Here is a 15,383-nt window from a genome sequence, read left to right as displayed (position 1 = left end):
CTGTGATTTTTTGTTTTGCTTCATTTTTAAGTCATCATGTGATTCCTACTTGCAGCCAAGTCTGGGGACAAGGATGGTGATTTCCTGGCATCCTGTGAGAGCGCAAAAGGATGGCCTCATACAGAATGAAGACTGAGCTGCAATTAAATATCCAGAATGGTCAAATCCATAGAGACAGAAAGCAGATTAGTGGCTGCTAGGGGCTGCGAGGAGGGGGGAATGGACTGTTCACTGGGTCCGAGTTTCTAAAAGGAAATGGAAGTGTTCCGGCTCTAGATCCAGATGGTGTTTGCACAACATTGTGAAGGGACTAAATGCCACTGAATTGCACACTTCAAAATGCTAAATTTTGTAATGTATATTTTACCACACACACACAAAAGGTTGAAAATGAATACAAATTCAATTAAGAACATGGTGTGTCTCTCAGAAGGTCAGAACTTTGTGGGCAAGCAAGGGAAGGAACAAGGTCAGAGCTGTCTCTGGAGGCAGACCTGAGTTCAAATCCCTAGTCTGCGGCTTGCTAAGTGGATGCTGTGTGACTCTGAACAAGTGACCTCACCTCTCTGATGCTCTTTCCGGCCTCCTCTGTAAAATGGAGGTAAGAAAACTACTGACCTCAGAGAGCTATGCTAAGGCTCGAATGGGACATGTACACAACATATTGCTTGATGAATGAAAATTATTGTTACTCAGAATCACAGGAAAGCACTTCAGGAATTTGGCAGAAACAGAGAACGCTGGGGCCCAGAGAGGGAAGGGACTTGAGCAGAGTCACCCAGTGGGGAAGAGAGCCAAGGAGCACGGGCATCCAGGTGCCAGCCTAGCCACCTCCCTCCACCCGCGGGGCCAGGGAGCCTGACTCACCCGGTCCCCAGGCGCGGGGCGGGGCTTCCGGCTCTCACCCGGCGCTGCAGGCGGCCCCCACCCGCCACCCGCCTTTCATCTCGCCTCCTCGTGGCTCCGGGCGCCGCTTTCCCAATTGCCCAGGTGACGCCAGAGCCCGGGCTCTTGGCTTCCGCGGGTGCGGGGCGGGCAGGTGAGGCCGCCACCAGGTGAGGCCGCCCCGCGGAAGGCCCGCCCACCGCACCTCCTCGCCTCCTCCCGGTCTGTGGCGACATCTGCTGGCCGTCCCCGGAGGGACACAACCTCTGCTCTGATTTCTGCTTCAATTCAGATTCAGTTCAGTTCAGTCTCTCAGTCTTGTCCGACTCCTCGCGACCCCATGAATGGGAGCAAGCAGGCCAGGCCTCCCTGTCCATCACCAACTCCCGGAGTTCACCCAACCTCGTGTGCATCGAGTCGGTGATGCCATCCAGCCATCTCATCCTCTGTCGTCCCCTTCTCCTCCTGCCCCCAATCCCTCCCAGCATCAGGGTCTTTTCCAACGAATCAGCTCTTCGCATGAGGTGGCCAAAGTATTGGAGTTTCAGCCTCAGCATCAGTCCTTCCAATGAACACCCAGGACTGATCTTTAGAATGGACTGGTTGGATATCCTTGCAGTCCAAGGGACTCTCAAGAGTCTTCTCCAACACCACAGTTCAAAAGCATCAATTCTTTGGCGCTCAGCTTTCTTCACAGTAATCCCCATTAATCCCTGAGCACCTCCTAGGGGCCCCGTATGGTGTTAGGTGTCTTCGATTCGCACCATCCCATGTCGCCAGGAATCTCAGACTACCTGAAAGCTCAGGTGCGGAGAAAACAAAGAAAAACTCGCAAGTTGCAATCATTCTTTGCTCAGATACAGAATAACTTTAGTTGGGGAGGTGCCAGGGAGAGGATATCTCCTCTCTCTCTGAGGAGATATCCCTGGGAAGACTTAAAAGAAACCCAGAAAATCTCAGGGAGAGGAAGTGAAAGCAGTCCAGGCATAGGAAGGCACCTGGCCTTTTAAAGGTGAAAAGCCCAGAGGCTAGAACACCATGGCTGTGGTATGAAGTAGGCAGAGATCAGATGAGACCTTCTATCTACACTCTCAGTGTTCCCACGGGAAAACTAGGACCTGGGAAAAGGACTTTCCCTCTTAACAGAGTGAGGCAGTGACAGCCAAGCCTGGAGGACTCTTAGCCCAGAGCTCTCTCCAGGCTCCCCGACCCTCTCCAGCCTGGACTGCTATTGGTACCCAAGGATCCATTCAAACATTTCTTGAGCAGTTATTTGTGCACCAAAGACTGTGCTAAGCATTAAGAACAGAGTGGTAAATGAGACATATTCCTTGAGATCCTCCTAATCTAGTGAGGGCATCAAACCTGCCTAGGATGGTTAGACAAGGTTCTCCCTCCCCTACAACATACAAACCCAAAGGAATCAATCTCTAATGGTAGAAATCTGGGACAAGGAGAGGCCGGTAGAGGAGGTATCTAGGCACTCTCTAAAGCATACCATAGGAACAAATCATTTTAATCAATCCCTAGCCCCAGGTTTTTTGTTTGTTTGTTTTTGGCAGAAGGGATACAGTAGGTCAGAGAGGGATGGAGTCAGGATACACAGCTGGACCTCTTTTGAGATCAAAATCCTCGTGGTAGATTCAGCTCAGGGAATGTGTTAGTAATAGGAATTCATCCCCAGGTTCCCAGAGGAGAGAACCTGTGCTCAGAAATCTGCGAGAAGGTCCTTATTACATACTGGGTGGTCAGGCTGATGGACTAGTGTGACCCACTAGCCCTCCTCTTCATCATCATCGTCTGGAATTATCATCATTGGCACTATTGAGAATTTACTCCCAACCAGCTTCCAGTCCTTGATTTATTAAACCAAAAAGGTTTATTAATCACCACTGCTGTCCCAGCATTCATTTGGGGTTGCGACAGACTTAGAAAGGTGAAAGCCACCTTTGAACAGCTCACAGAAAAGGCAGGTTGGTGTTTAAGCAAATTATTTCAACCTGGTGTGATAAAGTGATTGCAACAGTGGTAATTTCCACTTGGGAGGAAGGACAGAAGGCCATGGATTCACCCTGCCTGGAGAGGTCTTAAGAGGGAAGTCCTACTGAACCTTGAAAACCTTCATCTGAATCTCCAGTCTCAGAGTGTGGTCCTGAAGCAGCAGCATTTTCACCACTCAGGGACTTTGTTAAAACTGCAGATTCTGAATCTGGAACTTTGGGGTGGGTCCCAGTGATCTGTGTTTTAGCAGCCCTGAAGGTGATTTTGATGCTCCTTGAAGACAGAACCTCTGGTGTGAGGCAGAAAGACGCAGCATGCGTGCATGCTCAGTTGCTTCAGTTATGTCCAACTCTTTGCGACCCTATGGACTGTAGCCTACCAGGCTCCTCTGTCCATGGGATTCTCCAGGCAAGAAAGAATACTGGTGTTGGTTGCCATGCCCTCCTCCAGGGGCTCTTCCCAACCCGGGGATCAAACTCACATCTGCCTGTGTCTTCTGCATTGCAGGCAAATTCTTTTCCCACTGAGCCACCTGGGAAGCCCAAAGAGAGGCAGAGGAGCCTATAAATCGGTGTCTTCAACAAGGAAACAAGGGTACTAACGTGGAAATTACTGATTTTTATTTTCACCCAGCTTTTACATTCCTTTTTATTTTGTCTCAGAATATTGTCTCATCTTAATTCTACACGTGTATCTGTTCTCATAGACTGTCAGGACCACACCAAAAAGAACAAGTGTGGTCAAATAGGGGACTGAATGACCAGTCATTAACTTGGGACACTCCTGTTACAGCGCTGAAATTATCACATCCCATAAGACCTTTAAGTCATGGGCAAACCAGGACAGTTGGTCATCTTAAGTAGGCATTTATACCTGTGCCTTACTGTGACTAAATATCAAACAACCTAAACGCTGAGAGTATTGAATTATAATGTCGGCAACCTTTTTTACGCCGGTCCTAATCCCAAGTTCAATTTTGTAATCTTCATCATAACCATCTTCATGGCTTCTGATCCACTTTAACAAAACTCAGAGGCAAAATGTTACACACTTTATTTTTATGACTCAGGAGTATCCTTAAAACTTGACCGTAAGGTCGAACACTCTATGGTAGAGTGATTCTGCTTTTAGGAGAAACTTCTAGAGAAATTAGGTGGAAGAAAAGTTAATTGTTATATTGGTAGTCAGTGTCTTGAGAGATCCTTTTGCACTGAGACGCAGAAACAATGTAAGTTAACATCAGGAGAATGGACCATCACACGGTACCAAAAAACAAATGAATCAAAGCTATATGTATTTTAATTCAGCAGGACCCTAGGGGGCAATCCCAGGACAGACCCCTCCCCCAAATCCTCAGCTTTAGCTCCTCTCTGAAGTACCTACATAACAGTGCCTGATGCATATTTCCTGGGTAGTTTTTCATCTCCTAAAACCCGTCACCAAATGGAAGAAATTAAGGACTTGAAGATCAGGAGCAGTAGCCCTCGACCTTCTGGCCCTTCTTCAGGACTGATCACAATCAACCAATCAGAGAATTGTCAGGAGCTGATCAGGTACCCTGGGACGCCCCTCCCCTCACCTGGTCTTTTTTAAATGATTTGCTGGAAGCCTGGAGCTCGAGGAGCTCAGGGGGTGGGTTTTAGCACGAGCCACCTGTCCTCCTTGCATTTACCGTAAAGCTATCCTTTCCTTCACTACAACCAGGTGTCAACGGCTTGGCTTTTACTGCGCATGAGCGAGGAGTCCGTGGAGGCCAGTCTCGCGTGGATTGCTTGCGCGTGGACGCCTCGCCTGTGGCGTGTCAGAACCCGCGGCGGCGGCGGCGGCGGCTCCCGGGACCTAGCCAGCGGCTGCCTGAGAGCCTTTGCCTCCGAGCCACCCCCAGAACTGGCCGGCTGGCGTCCCTGGCCCTTGGCACTTCGGAGTTTAGAGGTGGTGGAGATGAGGCCCTCGTAGTGGCCGACCGAGACGTCTTCGGTAACGGAGCTCGAGTGGGATGATGCCCGGGTACCCAGCGCCATAACGTTGGTCTTGCCTGAGGTAGAACTTCACTTGGGTTTCTCCCCCTCTTGGGCCCGCCTTGGGCTTTCCTTCAGCCTCATCTCTGATGGGACTGAGGTTCTGCCTCTCAGGGGCTAAGAAACTTTGACCCTGAGAGACCGTTTGGCATTGCGGTAGATTTCACAACACCTGCGGTGAAGAGTTAATTATGGGTATTCAGATCTGTGTTTTCCATCTTAAAATCCCCCTACGGGTGACTTTTGCGAAACTGGGAGAACTCCAGCTATGTTATCAGAAATGAAAGAAAGTGCTGTTTTTGTTGTCAGCACTGTGGGTCTCAGTTCTCCTTGAGGTCTGGAGAACAGAGGCTTCAGCGGTTCTGCTGTCCTATCAAAGTGAGCATTTTCCATTGCTTTGGCTGTTATTAATATCTCGGGGAGGGAGAGAGGGGGTGTGTTTCCGTACCTAAGTCCAAATCCTGTTCCCTCTTCCTGGTTTTGCTGAAAGTGAGGCATGTGATTCTGAGCAAATGATAGATATATTCTTTTCTATAACTGTTGTTTGTTTCAACTGAATTGGGTGTTTGGAAACTGGGGGGAGAACGTTTCTGAAAATGGTCAAGGTGGCCCGACAGTCTGCAAGGAGGAAGCTACATTTCTCTTGCGTCTTTGAGATGAATATATCGGCCTGGAACCTCAGGAACTTACCTAGTAATCCGTGTTCCTGAGGCTGAGGAAAAATATATATTTTAAACTCAAGCAGAAAAATTGAAATCCCTGGTTCTGTCTTTATGTATTTGTAAAAATTAACTTAGAAAAACGCTCTGTTTGAGTTAAAAGTAAATGCTTGCAAAATAAATACTTCTAAGTATAAAAGATGCTAGCCAGATAAATTGCAGGTTCACTTGGTCTAGGAAATATGTAGTATCTAATTAATATCTGGTATTGTCGCTTTTTCACCTTTTGGCTAAGATCTAGTGTAATATCTGGTATTGAAGCCAGTATAAGTTTGGTAGAATCAATACAGACATATATTTTGTTGTTCCTCAGGTTACTGAAGATGATAAATTTGTTAGTTTTGTTGCAATTTGTCAGCAGAAAGAAAGATTTAATTACCTTGAAAGGGAAAGTGAAGTCACTTAGTTGTGTCCGACTCTTTGCGACCCCATGGACTGCAACCTACCAGGCTCCTCTGTCCATGGAATTTTCCAGGCAATAGTACTGGAGTGGATTGCCATTTCCTTCTCCAGGGGACCCTCCCAACCCAGGGATCGAACCTGCATCTCCCGCATGGTAGACAGATGCTTTACCGTCTGAGCCACCTTGTATGATGAAATTCTTATATGTAAATTACATGCAAATAAAATAACAGCTTTTGGGTGAACTTTTACAAATAATTGTTTTAGGAATGTCTACTTAAAAATGATTTCTCTAAATAATGTGGTAACTTGAAATTTCAGAGTTGTGCTAAATTAAGTTAAATAATGGAAGTTTATTTTATAGTTAAGTCATTAGCAAGAAAAATTAATGAAACATTAATAACTGGATGTTGGCTTCCCTTTACAGAAAAACTAAATGTGTTTAGGACTATTACTAAATGGTGCCACTGAGATGTTTTCTATTAAAAGCACATGTTTTTAGAAATTATTATTGGTATTTATGTTTGCCAAACTACAGAATGCTAATATAAACATTTATAAATATTTCTTGGTTTTCACTAGAGATTAAGGCTTTTAAGAGTTGAAGATTCTAATTTAAATATGTAATTAAAGCAGTTAGAATAATAAAGGAAACACTTCAGTATACAGTAGGAAAATAGGATATACGTTTTAAGTAAAAGAAGGTATGAGGAAAGGAATTGCGTCTTGCTAAGAAAAAGAAAGGGATTTGGTTCTGGAGCTGGTTGTTTCTAGATGGGGAAAAAAATTAAGGACAAAGCTAAGATGGACACAAAGCTGTGGAAGGTTTGTGGAAAGGGAGTCATGATAAGGAGTTTTGTGACTGGTCAGGCTGAGATTATATTAAACTTAGTAAATGGATTTTATTAAAAGTAGGCTGGTACAAGGCTAGCTTTTGTTCCTCTCTTGAGGGAACAAGTTTACTTGGAATGCTGATTTTGATAACAGATTGTGTGAATTTCCTTGCCTTTAAGTGATCTGTATTTGCTTTTTTTAAATTGAAGAATAATTGATTTACAATGTTGTGTTAGTTTCTGGTGTACAGCAAAGTAATTCAGTTTTGTGTATATATACACACACATACATATACACATATATCTTTTTCATATTCTTTTCCAATGGTTTGTTACAGGATATTGAATTTAATTCCTTGGGCTATACAGTAGGACCTTGTTTATATACTAGTATCTGTTTATATGTAGCTTGTATTTGCTAATCTCAAACTCCTAATTTATCCCTCCCCTCACCCCCTTTCCCCTTTGCTATCCATAAATTTGTTTTCTATGTCTGAGTCTGTTTTGGTGGTAAATAAGCGCATTTGTATCATATTTTAGATTCCACATATAAGTGATATGGTATTTGTCTTTTTCTGACTTCACTTAGGTCCATTCATATTGCTACAAATGGCATGATTTCATTTTTATGGCTGAGTAGTACCCTTATATATATATATAATATATATTATATGTATAATATATATAAATATATATAATATACACATCACAGCCCCTTTGTCCATTAAATTGTTGATGGACCTTTAGATTTCTTCCTTGCCTTGGCTATTGTAAAGAGTGCAGCTGTGAACATTGCGGTGCATGTATCTTTTTGAATTAGAGTTTTCTCCAGGTATCTACAAGGCATGGGATTGCAGGATCATATGGTATTTCTATTTTTCTATTTTTAGTTTTTAAAGGAACCTCTATACTGTTTTCCATAATGAATCAATTTTCACTCCCAACAATGTACGAGGATTCCCTTTGCTATATCCACCCTCTCCAGCATTTGTTATTTGTAAACTTTATAATGATGGCCATTCTGACCAGTGTGACATGATAACCTCATTATAGTTTCGATTTGCATTTCTCTCAGTGATGTTGAGCGTCTTTGCATGTTCCTATTGGCCATGTCTTCTTTGGAGAAATATCTATTCAGTCTTCTGCCCATTTTTTATTGGGTTATTTGCTTCTTATTGAGTGATATGAGCTATTTCTGTATTTCAGAAGTTAAGCCCTTGTCAGTTACATTATTTGCAAATATTTTCTCCCATTCCATAGACTATTTCATTTTGTTTATGGTTTCCTTTGCTGTTCAAAACCTTAAAAGTTTGATTAGGTTCTATTTGTTTTTGTTTGCTTTTATTTCTGTTGCCTTAGAGACTGACCTAAGAAAATACTGCTGCAATTTATGTCAATGTTTTGCCTATATTCTCTCCTAGGAGTTCTGTGGTGTCATGCCTTAGTTTTAAAGCCATTTGGAGTTTATTTTTGGGTTCGGTGTGACGTTGTGTTCTAACTTCATTGATTTACATGTGACTGTCCAGCTTTCCCAACACCACTTGCTGAAGAGACTGTCTTTTCTCTGTTGTATATTGTTACCCTTTGTTGAAGATTAATTGACCATAGATGTGCTGACTTACTTCTGGGCTCTCTATTCTGTTCTGTTGAGCTACATGTCTGTTTTTGTGCCCAAAATACCATGTTGTTTTGATTACTGTTGCTCTGTAGTATTGTCTGAAATCTGGGAGAGTTATGCCTACAACTTTGTTCTTTTTCCTGAGGATTGGTTTGGCACTTCTGGGTCTTTTACAGTTCCATATAAATTTTAGGATTATTCTATTTCTGTGAAAAATGTCATGGGGAATCTAATAGGGATTGCATTAAGTCTGTAGTTTGATTTGGGTTGTGTGGCCATTTTAATAATAATTCTTCCAGTCCAAGAGCACGGGATACATTTCCATTTCTTTGCATCATCTTCAGTTCCCTTTAACAGTGTTTTTCTTCTAATTCTCGGCATGTAAGTCTTTCCTCTCCTTGGTCAGGTTTATTCCTAAGTATTTTTATGCAATTTTAAAAAGGATTCTTTTAAATTGGAGTATGGTTGCCTTACAATGTTGTGTTAGTTTCTGCTATACAGCAGAGTGAATCAGCGATATAAATCCCACTTTCTCAATATCCTTCCCATTTAGGTCATGACAGTGCATTGAGTAGAAGCTCCTGTGCTCTACAGCAGGTTCTTACTTGTTATCTATTTTATACATGGTTGTATACATGTCAATCCCAATCTCCCAATTCATCCCACCCCTCTTTCCCCCTTGAGAGCCATACATTTGCTTTATACATCTGTTTCTACTCTGCTTTGTAAATAAGATCGTCTATACCAATTTTTTCAGATTCCACATATATGCAGTAATATGAGACTTGTTTTTCTCTTTCTGACTTCACCCTGGATGCCAGTCTATCTATATCTCTACAAGTGACCCAATTTCATTCCTTTTTATGGCTGAGTAATAATATCCCATTATATATATATGCACCACATCTTCTTTCTCCATTCCTCTGTTGATGGATATTTAGGTTGTGTCCATGTTCTAGTTACTGTAAATAGTGTTGCAGTGAACATTGGGGTGCACATCTTTTTGAATTAATGGTTTTCTCTCGGTATATGCCTATTAATGGGATTGCTGGGTCAGATGATAATTCTATTTTTAGTTTTTTAAGGAACCTCCGTATTCTTCTCCATGATGGCTGTATCAAATTACATTCCCACCAACCGTACAAGAGGGCTCCCTTTTCTCCACACCCTCTCCAGCATTTATTTGTTATGCCCAGAGTCCGAGTCCCCAAAACTGAGAGAATAAGACGTCCACAGCAATGCAAAAGCATGAAGGGGTTTTATTTCTAGCTCGAGCTAGGGCTCCCGCCACATCCAAGGCAGTGGAGTGGAGCAAGGAGCCCTGAGCCCAGATTTACAGCAGTATTTATAGGTTTTAGAACATAGAGTTGGCAAGGGCTGATTGGCTGCAGGAGTTTCCTAGTATTTACTAATTGGCTAATCTTTATTGGCTGCAGGGGTTTCCTGGTATTTACTAATTGGCTATTGGCTGCAGGGGGATGTCTTTTACGTCCTGATAAACTCAAACCAGGTTACGGGGAGTATGCTGATTAGACAAGTCCTGGCATCCTCGGGGATGACCTCACTGGGCAATGACTCAGCCTTTCCCGTGAGTCCTACCTTAGTCCCTGAAGCCTATCATGGCGTTTGTTAGGTCCCAACATATTGTTTGTAGATTTTGTGATGATGGCCAACCTGACCAGTGTGAGGTGATATCTCACTATAGTTTTGTTTTGCATTTCTCTAGTAATTAGTAATGTTGAGCTTCTTTTCATGTGCTTTTTGGCCATCTGTATGTCTTCTTTGGAAAAATGTCTATTTGGGTCTTCCCAGTTTTTGATTGAGTTGTGTTGTGTTTTTTTTTTTATATTGAGTTGTTTGTATATTTTGGAGATTAACCCTGTTTCAGTTGCTTCGTTTGCAAGTATTTTCTCCCATTCTGCATGTTCTCTTTTTGTTTGATTTCCCTTGCTGCTCAAAAAGCTTTTAATTTTAGTTAGGCCCCATTTGTTTGTTTTTATTCTCATTACTCTAGGACAACAGTCCCCAACCTTTTTGGCACCAGGGACTGGTGTCATGAAGACAATTTTTCCATGGACTGGGGAGGATGGTTCTAGTTTCACCTGCCATTCAACTCCTGCAGCCCAGTTCCCCTAACACCCGGTGTTGGGGACCCCTCCTGTAGGAGATGAGTCAAAGAGCTTGCTGAAATTCATGTCAAAGTGTGTTCTGCCTGTTTTCCTCTAAGACTTTTATAGTGTCTGGCCTTACATTTAGGTCTTTAATCCATTTTGAGTTTATTTTTCTGTATGGTGTTAGTGTTCTAATTTCATTATTTTATATGTAGCTATCTAATTTTCCCAACACCACTTATTGAAGAGACTGTCTTTTCTCCATTTGTGTATTCTAGCCTTCTTTGTCATAGACTAGGTGACCATAGGTTTGTGGGTTTATTTCTGGACTTTGTATCCTGTTCCATTGATCCACATTTCTGTTTTTGTACAGAAATATAGTACAGTCTGAAGTCAAGGAATATAGTCTGAGGTCAGGCAGCCTGATTCCTGCAGCTCCATTTTTTTTTTCTCAAGATTGCTTTTGCTATTTGAGGTTTTTTTGTGTTCCATACAAATAGTAAAATTTTTTGCTCTAGTACTGTGAAAAAATGCCATTAGTAATTTGATAAGGGGGCTTCCCAGGTGGTTTGGTGGTAAAGAATCCACCCTCCAATGCAATAGACTTGGGTTCAATCCCTGGGTCAGAAAGATCCCCTGGAAAAGGACATGGTAACTCACTAAAGAGTTGGACACAAATTTTTAGCGACTAGACAACAATAACAATTTGATATGGATTGCATTGAGTCTGTAAATTGCTTTGGGTAGTAGAGTCACTTTCACAATATTGATATCTATTTGCATTGTCTTTGATTTCTCTCATCATATCTTAGTTTTCTGTGTACAGGTCTTTTGCCTCTTTAGGTTTATTCCTAGGTATTTTATTCCAATGGTAAATGGGGTGGTTTCCTTAATTTCTCTTTCTGATCTTTCATTATTAGTGTATAAGAATGCAAGAGATTTCTGTGTATTATTTTTGTATCTTGAGATTTTACTAAATTCATTGATTAGCTCTAGTTTTCTGATGGCATCTTTAGGATTTTCTATTAGGTTGGAACAAAAGTAATTCCAGTTTCAGACCATAAATTTTTAGTCATTATAACTAGGCCCAAACACGTCTTTATTAATTAAGATAGGAACCATTACAATCAACACGTTTTTGCCAACAAGAAATAAGACTTCTCATTCCTGCAGCATAAAAGTCCATGCTTCAGGATTCGATGAACTCTTGGTTGGTTGTGGAAGCATTTTCCCTGAAAAAAAGTTGTCAAGATTCTTGTAGAAGTGGTAATCGGTTGGTGAAAGGTAAAGTGAATATGATAGGTGAGGCAAAACATCATAGCCTAATTTGTTCAACTTTTGAAAGGTGGTTGCGCGACATGTGGTCAGGTGTGGTGGAGAATTGAGCCCTTTCTGTTGACCACTGTTGCCTGCAGGCCTTGCAGTTTTCGGTGCCTCTCATTGATTTGCTGAGTATACTTCTCTCAGCTGTGATGGTTTCACTGGGAGGATCACACTACCAGTAGGATCACACTGTAGGATCACACTGTAGGATCACACTACCAGTTACCATGACCTTTTCCTGATGCAAGTTTGGCTTTGGGAAGTGCTTTGGAACTTATTGTCAGTCCAGCTACTGAGCTGATCATTGCCGGTTGGATATAAAACCCACTTTTCATCACAATCCGATCAAGAAATAGTTCGTTGTTGTATAGAATAAGAGAAGATGACATTTCAAAATGATTTTTTTTGAATAGCATTCGGCTCATCAAGCTTTTTCAACTTTCCAGTTTGCTTCAGATGCTGAACATCCATAGAATGGTCGATGTTGATTTCTTTGGCAACTTCTCGTGTAGTTGTAAGGGGATCAGCTTCCATGATTGCTTTCAGTTGGTCATTTTCACCTTCCCATGGCCAGCCGCTATGCTGCTCATCTTCAAGGCTCTTGTCTCCCTTGCGAAACTTCTTGAACCACCACTGCACTCTGTGCTCATTAGCAGTTCTGGGCCAAATGCATTGTTGATGTTGCAAGTTGTCTCTGCTGCTTTATAACCCATTTTGAGCTAAATAAGAAATTTTATTTTTATCTAACATTTCCATAGTCTAAAATGAATATGAAATAAACAGCAAGTAGTAAGTCTTTAGCAAAAAACATAAAGCAAGAAATGTGCATTAAAATGATATATAACATTTTAATATTTATTGAGAATGTGTTCCAATATCAAGAGCAAATTTCAACAAAACCCACAGTTGTGTTTACACCAACCTAATATGTATAGTATCATGTTATCTTCAGTGCTAGTTTTGATTCCTTTTATTTCTGTTTCTTCTCAGATTGCCATGGCTAGGACTTCCAAAACTACGGTGAATAATAGTGGCTATAGTGGGCATCTTTGTCTTTTTTCTGATTTTAGAGGAAATGCTTTCAGTTTTTCACCGTGAGAATAATGTATGTCGTGGGTTTGTCATATATGGCCTTTATTATGTTGAGGTAGTTTCCCTCTATGCCCACTTTCTAGACTTTTTTAAATCATAAATCAGTGAATTTTGTTGAAAGTTTTTATGCATCTATTGAGGTGATCATATGGTTTTTATTCTTCAGTTTGTTAATAGGGTTTATGACATTGCTATTGTGTATATTGAAGAATCCTTGCATCCCTGGGATAAATCCCACTTGATGTATGATTCTTTTAATGTGTTGGTGGATTCTGTTTGCTAGTATTTTCATGAGGATTTTTGCATCTCTTTTCATCAGTGATACTGGCCTGAAATTTTCTTTGTAATATCTTTGTCTGGTTTTGGTATCCGGGTAATGGTGGCCTCATATGAGTTTGAGAGTGTTCCTCCCTCTGCAATTCTTTGGAAGAGTTTGAGAAGGACAGGTGTTAGCTCTTCTCTAAATGATAGAATTTTCCTGTGAAACCGTCTGGTCCTGGACTTTTGTTTGTTGGAAGATTTTTAATCAGTTTCCATTTCATTACTTGTGATTGATCTGTTCATATTTTCTGTTTCTTTCTGATTCAGTCTTAGAAGGTTGAACCTTTCTAAGAGTTTGTCCATTTCTTCCAGGTTGTCCATTTTATTGGCATACAGTTGCTTGTGGTAGCTTCTTATCCTGTGTAAAAGGGATTTTTTTTAACTTTTTATTTTCTGATATTTCATTGTTAGTGTAAAGGAATGCAAAAGATTTCTTTATGTTAATCTTGTATCCTGCTGCTTTGCTGAATTCATTTATTCTAGTAGTTTTTGTATGGAGTCTTTAGGGTTTTCTGTATATAGTATTGTGTTATCTGCATATGATGAAAATTTTACCTCTTCCATTCCAGTTTACAGTCCTTTTTATTTCTTCTTCTTGTCTGATTACTGTGCCTAGGACTTCCAATACTATGTTGAATAGAAGTGGTGAGAGTGTGCATACTAGTCTTTTTCCAGATTTTACCAGGAAGGCTTCCAGCTTTTCACCGTTGAGCATGTGGGTTTGTCATAAAAACTTATTATGTTGAGATGTGTTCCCTCAATACTCACTTCTGGTAAGAGTTTTTGTCATGAATGGGTGTTGAATTTTATCAAATGTTTTTTCTGCATCTAGTGAGATGATCCAGTGGGTTTTGTCTTTTCCTTTGTTCATGTGGTTTATCATATTGATTTGCACATGCTGAACAATCCTTGTGACCCTGGGATGAATCTAACTTGATGGTATGACTTTTAATTTTATGTATTGTTGGATGTGGTTTGCTAATACTTACTTAAGATTTTTGCATCTATATTCATCAAAGATATTGGCCTGTAATTTTCTGTTTGGGTAATATCTTTGGTGTTAGTATCAGGATGACGGTGGCTTCGTAGAATGACTTTCGGAGTGTTCCCTCCGCTTTAAGCTTTTGGAAGAGTTTGAAAGGATCAGTGTAAATTTTTTATGTTTGGTAGAATTCCCCAGTAAAGCCACCTGGTCCTGGACTTTTCTTTAACAGATTCTCTTTCACGTCTAGTAATTGGTCTGTTCAAATTATCTGTTTTTCTTCTTTCAGTTTTTGGTTGTATGTTTCTAAGAAATATTTCCATTTCTTCTAGGTTGTCCAGTTTGTCCTCATATACTTGCTCACAGTGTGGTACTTGTTATTTCTTGTCTTTCATTTCTTATTTTACTTCTTAGGGTCCTCTTGCCTCTCTTCCTGGTGAGTCTGGGTAAGGATTGTTGATTTTGTTTATCCTTTCAAAGAACTAGCTCTTGGATTTATTTCCTATTTTTTTTCAGTCTTGATTTTATTTCTTCTCTGATATTTAGTATTTCCTGCCTTCCACTGACTTTAGGTTTTGTTTCTTCGTTTTCCAGTTCTTTTAAGTGGTAGTTCAGGTTTTTGAGATTTTTCTTGCTTGCTGAGAGAGGCCCATATGGGTAAGAATATCCTCTAAGGACTGCTGCTTCCAATGAATTTTGTATGGTATGTTTTCATTGTCAAATTTATCTCAAGGTGTTTTTAAATTTTCATCTTTTACTCCCTCATTGACCCATAAAACTCTTCATTTTGTAGATGAGAAAGCTGTGTCTCAGAGTGAGAGGGTTTAGCTCAGACCAGGTGCTAATGCTACCTTGGGAACGTCATGCTGATGGGTTCTGCTAAAATCTCTTCCCTAAGGTGAAAGACAACTTACTGCACCTCCCACCTGCTGCTACCCAAAGCCAGATGCCGTGTACTGCAGGCCCCTCTTAGATTCTGGAGGCAACAAGAACACATCTGAGCGAGCTCCTTATCCACCTACAGAGCCACTCAGGCGGCTTCCAGCTTCAGTGGGAACCAGAGCAGAGGAAGGCTCTG

This window comes from Ovis canadensis, chromosome 17 (genome assembly GCF_042477335.2).
Source record: "Ovis canadensis isolate MfBH-ARS-UI-01 breed Bighorn chromosome 17, ARS-UI_OviCan_v2, whole genome shotgun sequence".
NCBI lineage: Eukaryota > Metazoa > Chordata > Mammalia > Artiodactyla > Bovidae > Ovis > Ovis canadensis.
This window is presented reverse-complemented; position numbering follows the sequence as displayed.